This window comes from Amblyomma maculatum, chromosome 3, assembly GCF_055883805.1.
Source record: "Amblyomma maculatum isolate TAMU_Amacu chromosome 3, ASM5588380v1, whole genome shotgun sequence".
Lineage (NCBI taxonomy): Eukaryota > Metazoa > Arthropoda > Arachnida > Ixodida > Ixodidae > Amblyomma > Amblyomma maculatum.
In genome coordinates this window covers 128,548,336-128,560,554 of record NC_139346.1, presented here as the reverse complement: position 1 = coordinate 128,560,554, position 12,219 = coordinate 128,548,336, and positions in this window count along the sequence as shown.

Here is a 12,219-nt window from a genome sequence, read left to right as displayed (position 1 = left end):
TTGCCGTAGCGTGTTCTTCATTCTTTCTCAATTTCTGTCGAACATTAGTACATTGCGCAATGCTGGCCTCGAGGTTAGTACCACCGAGCGGGGTTGAACTCATACGATACAAGATCGACTAAAACAGACTCTGATGACGTGTATACATAAACATGGAATGATTGCGGGCAAATCAATTTCTCGGACTGGGGTGAACCATATTCTGCGGTGAAGCCTCGCGATCGCTTTTCTCAACACTCTTCCTACCTCAACTTTCATCAGGTTCAATTGCTCAGCTTAAAGAGTTGTGACACTGAGGGAATTGGAATGCAGAAGGGTGCGAAAGGGTATGCTACAACGAAGAGACATGGCTTAAAAAAGTGCTCCTCGAGCGAGTATATATCAACGTACAAATGAGAAAACGCCATAGGTTGAGGTTACAGCACAGTGGGAGCCTTGATAAAAAATGATTGAAAGCGTTTCTAACTGCTCCTCCCTGAACTGCTAGCGTCGGGCGGCGTTCTCCGTGATCCAGGGTGTGGCAACATGGCGCTATCTCTTGGAGAATGCACAGAAGCTTTAGAGAAAGGAGAATTCGTCTTGTTAAATCTCGTTCGGTGACCGTATGTTCCTATTTCGAGATCCGGACGAAGGGAAATCAGTGCTTGGATGGAGGCAAATCGCTGCCAGGTATTGGTTGCCATATTTCGGTTCACGGGACCTGATGGTCGGCGACGATGAGATCTAAAAGAATATTGTTCTTAAATACAAGATATGAAGACACAACATTGTGAATCTGGTAAACCGAAGAATCCATATTCCGGCCTAACTAATTAAGAAGCACAGTTGGCGCCACAGAGCTATTCGTTCGTGGAAATATCGTATAATGAGCGGGAATAGTAGGCCAAAGCCTCAGTTTATGCATGTCCAGGTAGCCCTTTGGGTGATTCGTCACGTTGGTATAGTGTGTCACGTCAGATTTAAACACCAGCGTCTGCAAGGTGTAGTTCACCGACTTCGAGCTGTGAATAATATTAGTGTCTAGGCCTAATGAATGTGGACCTTCTTATAATCTGAATGTACGAGTGTCTCCATAGCAAGGTACCACCGGAGATGTGAGAAAGATATCAGGTGTGGACTAAAAAACAAGGATGACTTCCGAAAAGCACTCAACGACAATTGAAAAAAAAAAAATTCCAGGCGGTCTTCCTTTTAGGGAATGGAGAGATAAAGTACAAAAACAAAATTGGAAGATCGCAGGTTTGGAAGTCACTTTCTTCAAAATTTAGACGGTCACATCACCAATGGCGACAGTACCATTATAGGTGCTTATAGAGTGCACGCGAAACGTCCCAGGCCTTAAAGCGACCATCGCTGGTTTCCTCGGAAAAAAAAACACTGGTGTAATTGCCGATTGCTTGAATATTGCTTTGCCAAATTATGTTTGTGCAAAACAATGTTTCCCCATTTGTTTTCACGCAAGCCCCTTTCAATGTTTTCATGAAGATGGAATTGCAATGAAATGTTTATAAATCTGATTCGAAAGCAGACAAAATAAAAGATTCTATTTTATATTATCGCAAATGAGTTTCCTTTCATTTACCTTAATTAGTGCCCCCGTATAAGCTTTTTCTGCATTTTCTCGGTTCAGTAAAGAAGCAAAAAACTGGGCGTTTCTTTTTCTTTCTCATAAACGTCACCACGGTTCAATCACAATAAATATTTTCACCGTTCACCAGTCAGGAAACATTATGCCAAAAATGATTTAAGCTTTCTGCCAAAAGAACGTTTTAGGAAAATCAATCCCAGAGTTCACAAAGTGATGATTTTGTTAGATTGAGACCTAAACAAACATAAACGCCCGCAGAATAAAAATCTGTGAGATAGCTCATTAAGCACATACACTTCTTAACCTGCAATCCATAATTTTTTGCCTGAGCACATCTTGTCTTTGTCGAAAAATATACTTTTGAATTTCACAACCGATGTCACTGGTTGGACCTTCAGCACTGTGCTATCGCGGCATAACATATGTGCGGCGCCGATCGTTTCTTTGGACGCATAGTTACTTCAGCTCTTTATCAAGCTAACACATTCTCAATCAGTTGATTCCAATAAAACTCCATCTTGAACGAAGGACTTTCCAAACTTTTAAACTCATTTTTGGCCTCTGCGCAGTAAGGCATGCGAAGAAAGCATCGATGTGATGCCTAATGTGTGACAATTAGTCAACTTTGCTGAGGCAGAAGTATTATGTGATAATTTTGTTTTCATCATATCTTAGACCACAGTGCAGTGATGGCTTGAGCGAGCCCACGGACAGGTATGAAAGAGGGTAAACAATAACATTCGTCAAGATTCGTCTTTTCTGTCTTTTTTCACAGCCCCACATGTGCTCAACATTCGAATTTTTCCTTTCGTTATTACTTGCGAAAACTGCTTCAAGCTGGCAAGCGCTTAGAGTGAGGATATGCGTGACAGAGTAATGCTGACGCTGCGCACTGATGAAGCATGACTTTAGCATAATTCGCTTTTAGAAGAATATGCTACGGTTGGGCGTCTAGTGGCGAGAATCAGGCTCTTGCGTTACTCGTACGTAACAAGTCAGCTGTTTCATGCACGAAACCACTAATCACCGCCGTGGAGAATATATCTAGTGTCTGATAATTCTCCCGTCTAGACGAAGACCCGAAATTGTTCACGGTTTGCTTTCTTACATCAAACGTATATTGTTAAAATGCTATTGCAGTGTTTAAAACACAGCAATAGCGCAGATGGTGATTTTACGGCCAGGTTTTCGCTCAGAAAATGTCATCCAACCACATATATCAGATCGAGAGTTCATATGCACTTCGAAATTGAGCTGTGATGCGTAGGTATTATGGAGTGAAACACAGTTCGGCATTGCGGAGCAGTGACATAATTGTGAACTTAATTAATTTTTCGCGTCGGACAAAATTTGCTCGAGCAAAACGTTGTTATTGTAAGCTGAGATGCTTGTGTGTTTAATGCACTATGCCACGTATATATACCTTGAGGGCCCTTACGTTCAATTTAATTTTTAGTTAGGAAAAGTATCGCTTTTTACCAATTTTGGGACTGATGTTGCAAAAGTATTTCTTAAAGAAAGCTTAAATTCTTTTTAAGATTACCTTTAGGAAATGGTGAACGATGTAAAATTTATTATGACTGAAACGTGCATTTCGAGATAAAAATTACTGAAAATGAACACTTTTTTCCTTCTTTATTGAACCAAGAAAACGAAGAAAAGCCTTATATGTGGCAGTTAAGCTACATTGAAGAACACTACATATGCGATGATATAAAATAGAATTTACTATTGTATTATCTTTTCCATCTGATGTAAAAATATTTGCTGCAAGTAGCTTCTGCGCGTTTTAGGAAACTTCAAAAGTTGCTTACGTGAAAACAATGATTTTGCTCCTCCAAATTACTTTACCTAAACTGTATGCACAGGATCGAGAATTACCCCATTTGTGTTTCAGAGAATCGGTGATGACTGCTTTTAGGGCCTGGGACGTTTCACTTGGAATGACCCTATATGAATGATGTAGCTTGAATGTAGGCGCAGTTTAAGAAACTAAACAAGCAAATGCTTAAGGAACGGAACCTGCTTTTGATCTATCTACGCCAGACTTTAAATATTCCGTCAGCCATTCGAATTGGTATCGAATGGGTACCTGATAACATTGCAATATTACTGCGCCTGTCAGACCTTCCAATTTTGTTGATCGTGAGTAGCGTATCATATGTATTGACATTACGATTGAGAATTAGATGTGGCGCGGTATCTTTGTTTATGCAGTTTCAATACAACGAGATAAAAAAAGTTTTCTTTACTCGATTGGTTAAGATCCTTCTAACAAATTGGGACATTTCAATGTTACAACGTTTTGTGTTTATAAAAATGAGGATCGAACAATAAACTGCGGCATATAAGCCTGCTCAACTGCTCTCACAGATTTGCTTAAAGAAAACCCCCTGGAGGACGTTGACCGGCTACGAACCTTGTTTATATAGTCGACAGACTTACAATGACCCATATTTCACTGACATGACAGAATTGACATGACTATTGGCACATTATTCAATGTGTATTAATGTTTGTTGAGGCAGATATTGCACAGGAACATGAATGGCTTTTAAATAGGCAGGAACCCATGGTGTCTACTCCAGCAAGGTTAGAAGTTATGGTAATGAAATAATTCTCTCCTTCCAGGTGAAGTTTTTTTAACTTGGACAGGTACATATCTAAAAGCCATTGAAAGATGCGATATATTTCCGCAGGATTCTAAGAATTTAGTTACTGAACATCATTACGAATCACATTTGTGAAGCGCGCTCCAACTTCTGAATAGGAGTGCACCTAATTATTCGCATGAGCGGCAAAAATATTTGCCCCCCTTCCTCTCCCTTTTGTGTGTTTAAGTCATAGGGTGAAACACAGCCCCAGCATGTTATAACGAAAATATTAGGCTCGCTAACAAAGAGTCATCCTCGCCGCCATTTAGCGATGATCAGAAGTCAGATCTTGCCAAGGAGATTTTATAGATTCTATCCTTGAGGGATACATGAAGTGACATGTGAAGTGCTATTGATGCTTCCTACGATATTCCATTATTCTCTTTAGGGTTGCAGTAACTCTATTTGAGGATTTGATTTCGTTCACTTCAAACAAGCGTGCCTGTCACTTGAATAAGGGGCAGGATGCACTCACTGAGGATACGCATACTTTATCTGTATTTGTGCTCTACGAGGTGTGAATTGTCGTCGCCGGTATCAATTATATAGTAAATTCCATAAGCTTGTCTTGCTTAGCCTAGCATCTGCCTTGATGAAGTATTGAATGCTGCTTATGCTGTGAACATCTGAACTCGCACGTTGTATTCCGGACGGAAAGGCATAAACGCAGATCGATTGAAAACTTTGAAAGGTATCGTTCGTTATGGTTATGCAACAAGAATTGGGGGATACTTGTTGAAAGTACATTTTCTTCCACAGCTTGTTGCGTTATATTAGGACCGCACAATAAACCGGAGGCTGTAGCATACAAACACATACCTACAGTCGGCGTCACCATTGTGTAGGGCACTCGGGCAGTGCTTATCCCGCAATAACAACTGAAATTAAAAATCAGCTCACGATTTGGGGACAAAATGCTCATGCTCATCTTCTTCACAGGTTTGTGTGGATCTACGTTCGTACAAGAATTGCTTGTAAAAAGTAGAAACTGCGACGCGGTATCAATTGTATGCAGGGAAATGCGCCTATCGAGCGTTCTACACAAGGGTGACGTAGACTTTACATCGCGCATTAGGGGTTCACACAGCATCTATTAAGGCCAGCCAAGTTGCTCTTTTCAACACAAGTGCAGAAGAAGCCTCATATAAGACGAGTTATGTTATCGTTCTAATTTTGATCATAACTAATGAAGAGTCCGAAGATATTGGACTGCCTTACGTAGCCCCCAATAAAGAACTTATTCTCAATCAAACGGTAGCCAAATGTATTTCGCTTAAATCATCCGTTTTATCGCGTTACTTGCTATCGCATTTTTTTTTCTTAATTTTATATCTAAAGCCCCTATGGCTCAGTTATAACAGGATAGCAACTGGCAGCCGCATGCTACTCAAAATGCGGAATAAGGGTTTTTTTATTTGGTGACCGTGGAGAAGGAGGTTCGCATATTACGGAAACATTTGTGAGCTCTTAGCTGCTAGTTATTCCTTGAGCAATTTAATTCGGTCTAGCTAGATCACTGGGGTACACACGTAGTGTTTGGGGGGACATCAGTTAGAACACCAAATGGCTAAAGTTCGCAGGCGCTGACCTTTATCATTGTGGGGAACTTCGAAGTGGTTCTCAGGCCTCGTCTGATAGCTGATGAGGCTTGCAAAGAATGGGTACTGAGATGTATCTGCTTACGTTTGCCAAAGTTCGCAATGTGTTGGTTTTGACCGAAGATAAATAAATTAAATGGTTTGCTGAAGGTCCCACGTGAAAGGCGCGACGCGACGTCGTTAGCAACTCCTGTCTACGGCTTCCCTTAGGAATTATGTTTCGCATCACTAATCCCCTAATTCCTGCCCGTATTCTGTCACACCTATTATTTATGATACCATTATAGATACATAATCTGAAAAGCTATCAGCCTTGTATATATTTTGTCGGCCTAAGGCAAGATGTGTGAATCGAAATAGAAAGGTCTTGGAAGGCTTTATTCCCCCTCACAATCCAAACTCAATAGAGAAGTCCTGAGTGATACTCTGAGAAAACCGTTCTATTTCACGTAGGCTCACGACATCGCAAAACCTTACTCCCAATGACAGCGAGTGAATGCAAAGCAACGTCAGGTAGCTCAGCTACCGTCCGCTAGAGTCATGATGCTCGTAATGTTTGGCTCGCAATGACAACTTCGGCGAAACTGACACCGGCTCTTCTTGGGGTCATTAAACTTGTTGCGGTAAAATATGCAAACGCATGAGCTCCGCATTTAAAGGCATGCCGTGACAGCGCCAGTTACTTCTCGTTTGCGGTTCCCCTTGTAGATACACGTTTGCGTACGTACTTGGTTAAGTACCTCAACATTTTCCCCTCGTTCCAAGAATAATCCTCGTAAGTTTTACCACTGTTATATCACGCACACAGAAAACCAGAGAGTCGTGCTAATGAAAGACAACAGGATACAGCTACGAAGCCTCACTTTAAATGAACCGTAGGAAATATTGCACGTTTCCTACAAGCATCATGCCCGACTTGGAAATAAAGGTTCTGAAAGGGTTCGACCGCTATCTCCTTGCTGAGCAGATGCTGAGCAGATTCCATCTCAGCCATGTTGTAGCATCTCTTCAGTTCACAAAATTCGCCTATCAACCAGTGCCAGGCTTTCTCACCCGAGAAGCTGCACTAGCCAGAGGGATGGTGAGAAGTTTTTTCCTACAGCGCTAACGCAGCATGTTCTGGGAAACAGAAGCGATAAGCTGATACAAAATCAAGATGATGCTAACAACGTTTCAGGCCTCGATGGGGCGCTCTAAGCGGTAGCAATTAAGTCTGAATAATTTATCTTGTTCTTGTATATTGCTGTACCTGATCTTAAGCAGATGTTTCTCTGCCAAATCCTTTCAAAGTTGTCTCTTCTTTATGAAAAGAACAACATCTTGTATTGGTGCCTTAAGGGGCACTGAATTATAATGTTCTACGCTTTAGATAATTATTTTTAACGCCACACAGATACCGTATCAAGAAGAATTATTACAGGAATGAGTTCACTAGAATTCGAGTTATTACGGCAAGAATTGTCAAAATAGAAGCACACGAAAATTGTCCTCAAGTAAACTTTCCAGGCCTTTCGCTTTCCTGTTTCACTCACCTAACGACGACATGTTCGGAACCAGTCGAAAGAGTCCACATGAGCACGTCACTACAACGTCGCGGAACATGGCTTCTTATGGTTTCCCGATCGCTGTAACACAGTTTTGCTCAAGTTGACAAGATCTCTTTCATTGCGTCTCGTAGAAAGAGGCACAAAGAGACCAGGAGCAGGCAAGCGAAGACGACGTTCCCTTTGTCACCATATACAACAAACCTTTGTGCCTTTCTTGTGAGTCCGCTCCTTGACTGCCTTTTTATCTGTATCGCGTAGCATCCTATAATAGCGAGTAGAGACTGACGAGGTCATTGTTTTCTACTTAACCTTTTCTGTATTGGTCGAGAAATCTTTGATACGCAGCAATAATCAGCGCCTCTATTGGTGCTTTTTGTGTCAATTGCTTTGCAGTGCGTTTGCTTAAAGCAATCATGTTGGATTCGCGGACTGAACATAAAATACAACTCGACGCCACATTTTTTACCAAGGGACACACATTAATGTCCATTTTTTATTTACACAAAGGCCCCAGAGTCGCCAGTTGACGTCATATTCGCTGCAAAGAACCACCACATTGCGCCGACACCATCACTACCGTAATTTTGGTTCTCGTGCAAAACTAATATATTAAAGACTGAAATATGCGTGTTACGGCTAGTCGTAATACTATCGCCATAACTCAACAGTGGCAACAAAGCAGAAACGCAATGTGCTCAAATTATGATACAGGACCCCTTTAACCAAGAAATCGGCGCCCATTTGGCTATTCCGCTCGTGTGCCTTGCTCACGGACGAAAACCTCCACTAACGCTTTGAGCAGGCTTAGTGAGGTTGCCGTCTGTGAGCAGGGTCATTGTTTTCATGTCAGTATCTTTCATGTGTGTCATTCCGTTCATTTACTGAGACCTTACTTCCTGTAAATCTGACATACCTTCATTGAAAACTTTTTCAATGGAATACAGCGGATGGAGTTGACATATGTTCAAAAGGTAGAAAATTGTTTATTGTTTTACCCTCATGCATGACTTACGTGTTTAAACGCGGCTTTGTGCTGAGAGGACCTTTGTAGTACCATGCTTAGTGAGCTGCCGTTTGGGTGAGCAACAATCTGCTATTCAGCAGTGATGTGTGTTTTGTAAAGGCGCCTACTTCTTGGCATATACTTCAGAGGATGCTAAAAGGTATAGTTTGCTCACTTCATAAAAATAAGATTTCAAACTACCTCAAGGGCTCTCGCGTTCCATGCGATCGTGATGTGTCAGTAACGCTGCATAAACTGTGGATGGGCAGCGTGATGAATCGACACTCAAAGTTCCTCCGTTTAACACTGTCCGTTGAGACGACGGAGTGGTTTGTGCGGGAGATATACCGGGTGTCCAAGTTTATTAAGCCAAGGGTTAAAACATAGAACATTTGAGGTAGGCCAGAGAAACCTCTCGTATTACAGATGCCAGCCATCTGGAGCACAGCAGGCAATTTTTAAATTTGAAAAAACTTATTTTTGAATAAAATAATGTTTCTAATTTATTAAGTATTTCTATTAGACAAAAATGCAATTATGTCAAGTAACTAACGCATTTATGCGCCTTGTTTGCGGTGCTCTTAATCGTCGCTTGAGTGAACGACATCAGCAGCGGTCATGACTCGACAGACCAGACCTAGTGGCAGGTTGATATTTTGGCGAGGGTTGCAGCCAGCGTCATGTGCTTGCTGATTTGCCCCGTCACGTGCGCCGACTTCCTGATGTGGACAAAAAAGCCGTCACAGTCATATCGGCCTGCAGCTGCAACGGGGTCATGGAAACAAGGCCAAAATTGAATATGTTCGCTAAAATCTAGACTGAGAGCAGCATAATCGTGGTGCACAGATGTGCCAGTCACGTGATATTTTTTGTCTCGCGGGATTTCTTTAGAGCTTGAAAAAATATTACGCGTGAGGTTTTCTTTACCTGAAATATATAGGATGAGGGCTTTAGAAGGTACTCTCCAAAGTTGCAAATCCTTATTGTCCGAAGGAAATTTTTAGTAAATTAGAAAAATTGTCTTAGGTAATAATTAGTTCATTACAAAGCAAAAAAATTCCGTGGTGTGCCAGATGGCTCGCAGCTGATACAAGTGGTTTCTCCGGTCTACCGCAAACGTTGTATATTTAACATTTGCCTTATCTGAGCTTGGACACACTGTATACTGAGAGAGATGGACGTCCTTACCGGCTACCACCAGTTGACGCAATCATGCGCCTCGCGAAATTTTTGGGAGCGAAGAACGATGGCAGGATACAGGTGCGACAGTGTGTATAGCGGGCTAGCCGGATGCAGCCTGGTTGAGTATGGCATGAATCGAGTGAGTTGTGTTATTCTCCATGCAGTAAAGAAAACGACAGTACGTTGATTGCCGAATGCTGTCACGCAGTGGAAAACGATTCGTTGTGGCCGGTATGCTCTCGAACCTCATTCGAAGCGTACGTATCATTTTGTTTCTCTCCTGTCTGAGTGGTGATAACCCATAAAGGGATTTATCCGCATTTTAGTTTGTCTAGAGGTTCTACGGTATCGCATTGAGTGCAGCAAAAAATGAGTAATTTGGATAATCCTTGCATATTGTAAGCATGATTATCTCACTATAGTCATGAAATTGTGGTGCAGAATCAGAACATATATACAGCAATGAACTGCAGATATTTAAAAAGAGGGCAAAAACATTATACGTACATTGTTTTAACAGAGTATATACGTATAATAATTGTTTTATATGCAGATCAAACAGAGCAAATTGAAACCATTATGGGAGGGTTGAAAGATTAACAGCGGAACGGCGCTTTTAAATAGATGGAAAACTGCAGTATTTAATTTTCATCCTCAAGGTGACACCTCCTTACTACGGCCAGAACGGAGATCCTGAAAATGAACCCTTACACGACGTTTGAAAGACTATAAACGAAGCCAGAAAGTTTTGTGTCAGTTCAACGCAATAATAAAGCGCTCGGTTTTCAAATGGGCGGCGTGACCAGGACTGTGTGCCAGAGCGAAGTGACACAGCATAGAATTTTTTTCGGCATGACGAATATGTGCATTGTATTTTGCTTGTTGCCGTTTTCTTTTCAAGGTCTATTTCGTGCGTTTTTACATCTATATGTGTTGATCAAAAATGAAAACACAATGATCCGCTAAGCATTTTTGAATAAAACGTTATTCTCGGCAAGCAATAAGCAAAGCAAATAAACAACAAGATGGGGGGGGGGGGGGGCGAGGGCGGAGGCAGTTGAGCCCTGGGCCGACTTGCAACAGTGAACTTATTGGTACAGAAGATGTGGGAATGAAGAGGTTGCAAGCGCATTTTGTGCGCAAAAAAGAAAAAAACGGTTGAACTTTAGAATACCGAGAAATAGAGACGACCGAACAGACCGACGACTTATGTTCATTCCAGGTCGTTATTGATAAATCGAGGACACGCAACCTTTTAACATACACCATCTGCAGTCTGTGAAAGTTAGAAGCAGAAGTCAGATATTTATGTGGCACGTTCGAAAGTTTATTATACATGATATTTGCCAGTGGGCCTTAAAGAAGCGCGGCATGTTCTGGGGTACATGTAATATAATTTGTTTAGGTATTTATCCCTGCTACATTATCCCTGCTAGCATATTGCATGGCTCCTTTTTTACAGTATATGCTACCATCCCTTCATTCTTACTGGCTGCCATCTCAATTTTTAAGCGTTTGATATATGTTGCTGAGACGAGCAGTAATCTATGCTATCCCTCAAATTAATGCGTTAATTCTGCATCGTGCAGCCTTATTAACGGTTTTTATTCTCTAATACTAATCTTTCATTTTGCATTATATATATATATATATATATATATATATATATATATATATATATATATATATATATATATATATATATATATATATATATGAGCGGATAGCATCCTTGGTACCTTACATCTTTTTAACCCTGAACACCATTGTTCTCAGGAAGAAACGTGAGATCATAATAAAATGAAGAACAATCAGTACAGCACTAACAAGACTTGGTGGCAGATCATAGTATTTCTTTGTTAAAGTACGATAGAGGAATTTTAAGCAACAATTTATTTCTTTCCTCTCTCCCGCTACCCTACCCTGGCCCCCTGACGGACGTAGCGGAGAGGCTCGAACGCTGCAGACTATGTCGCACAAGGATACGCCCAAAACGGAGGAAGTTAGATAGCGACGCCTACAGACAGGTACTGCGCACACAAGTCACCATCCGTTAACACAATATACCCTGAGTCCTGTGACTCCAAATGCAAATGTCGCTGAGCGAAGGCCTGCTGGCCAACACCAAATGATATAAAGCTGCCCAAACAATCCACCTGATGACCCAAACACAACGTAAAATATTGAGGGCTGCGAGACTGCCCAATGCAACTCCGGAATCTAGGTCACAAGGGACTTTGTGAGGCCTGCACGGATTGCCGCGAAAGCCGCTGACTCTAGGGACCCTACCTGCATACCCCTCCCTTATCTCTGGATAAAGCTTTTTAGTCAGTTTGTGATCTAATGAAGGCGAACTGCAATATGGTAAATTGATTAAAAAAGTTACTTTTAGAATGTATTCATTTTTCATCATTGTCGCTACTTCCTCAGAACTATGACGAATATTCATAACTAAATCACGGGGGCATGGTGGAAGGAAATTGGAAGTGAATATGTCGTAGTCTGTCGGCAGTAATGCAAATTGGCTGGATATCCAAACAAGGATCGTTGTCATCTTGGTATCATCGTCAACATAAGACATCCGGGCGCTCGCTTGCTGCAGTGCCGCATTTCTGTAGTTAGAAACAAAGGTGCACAGCTTCTTAAA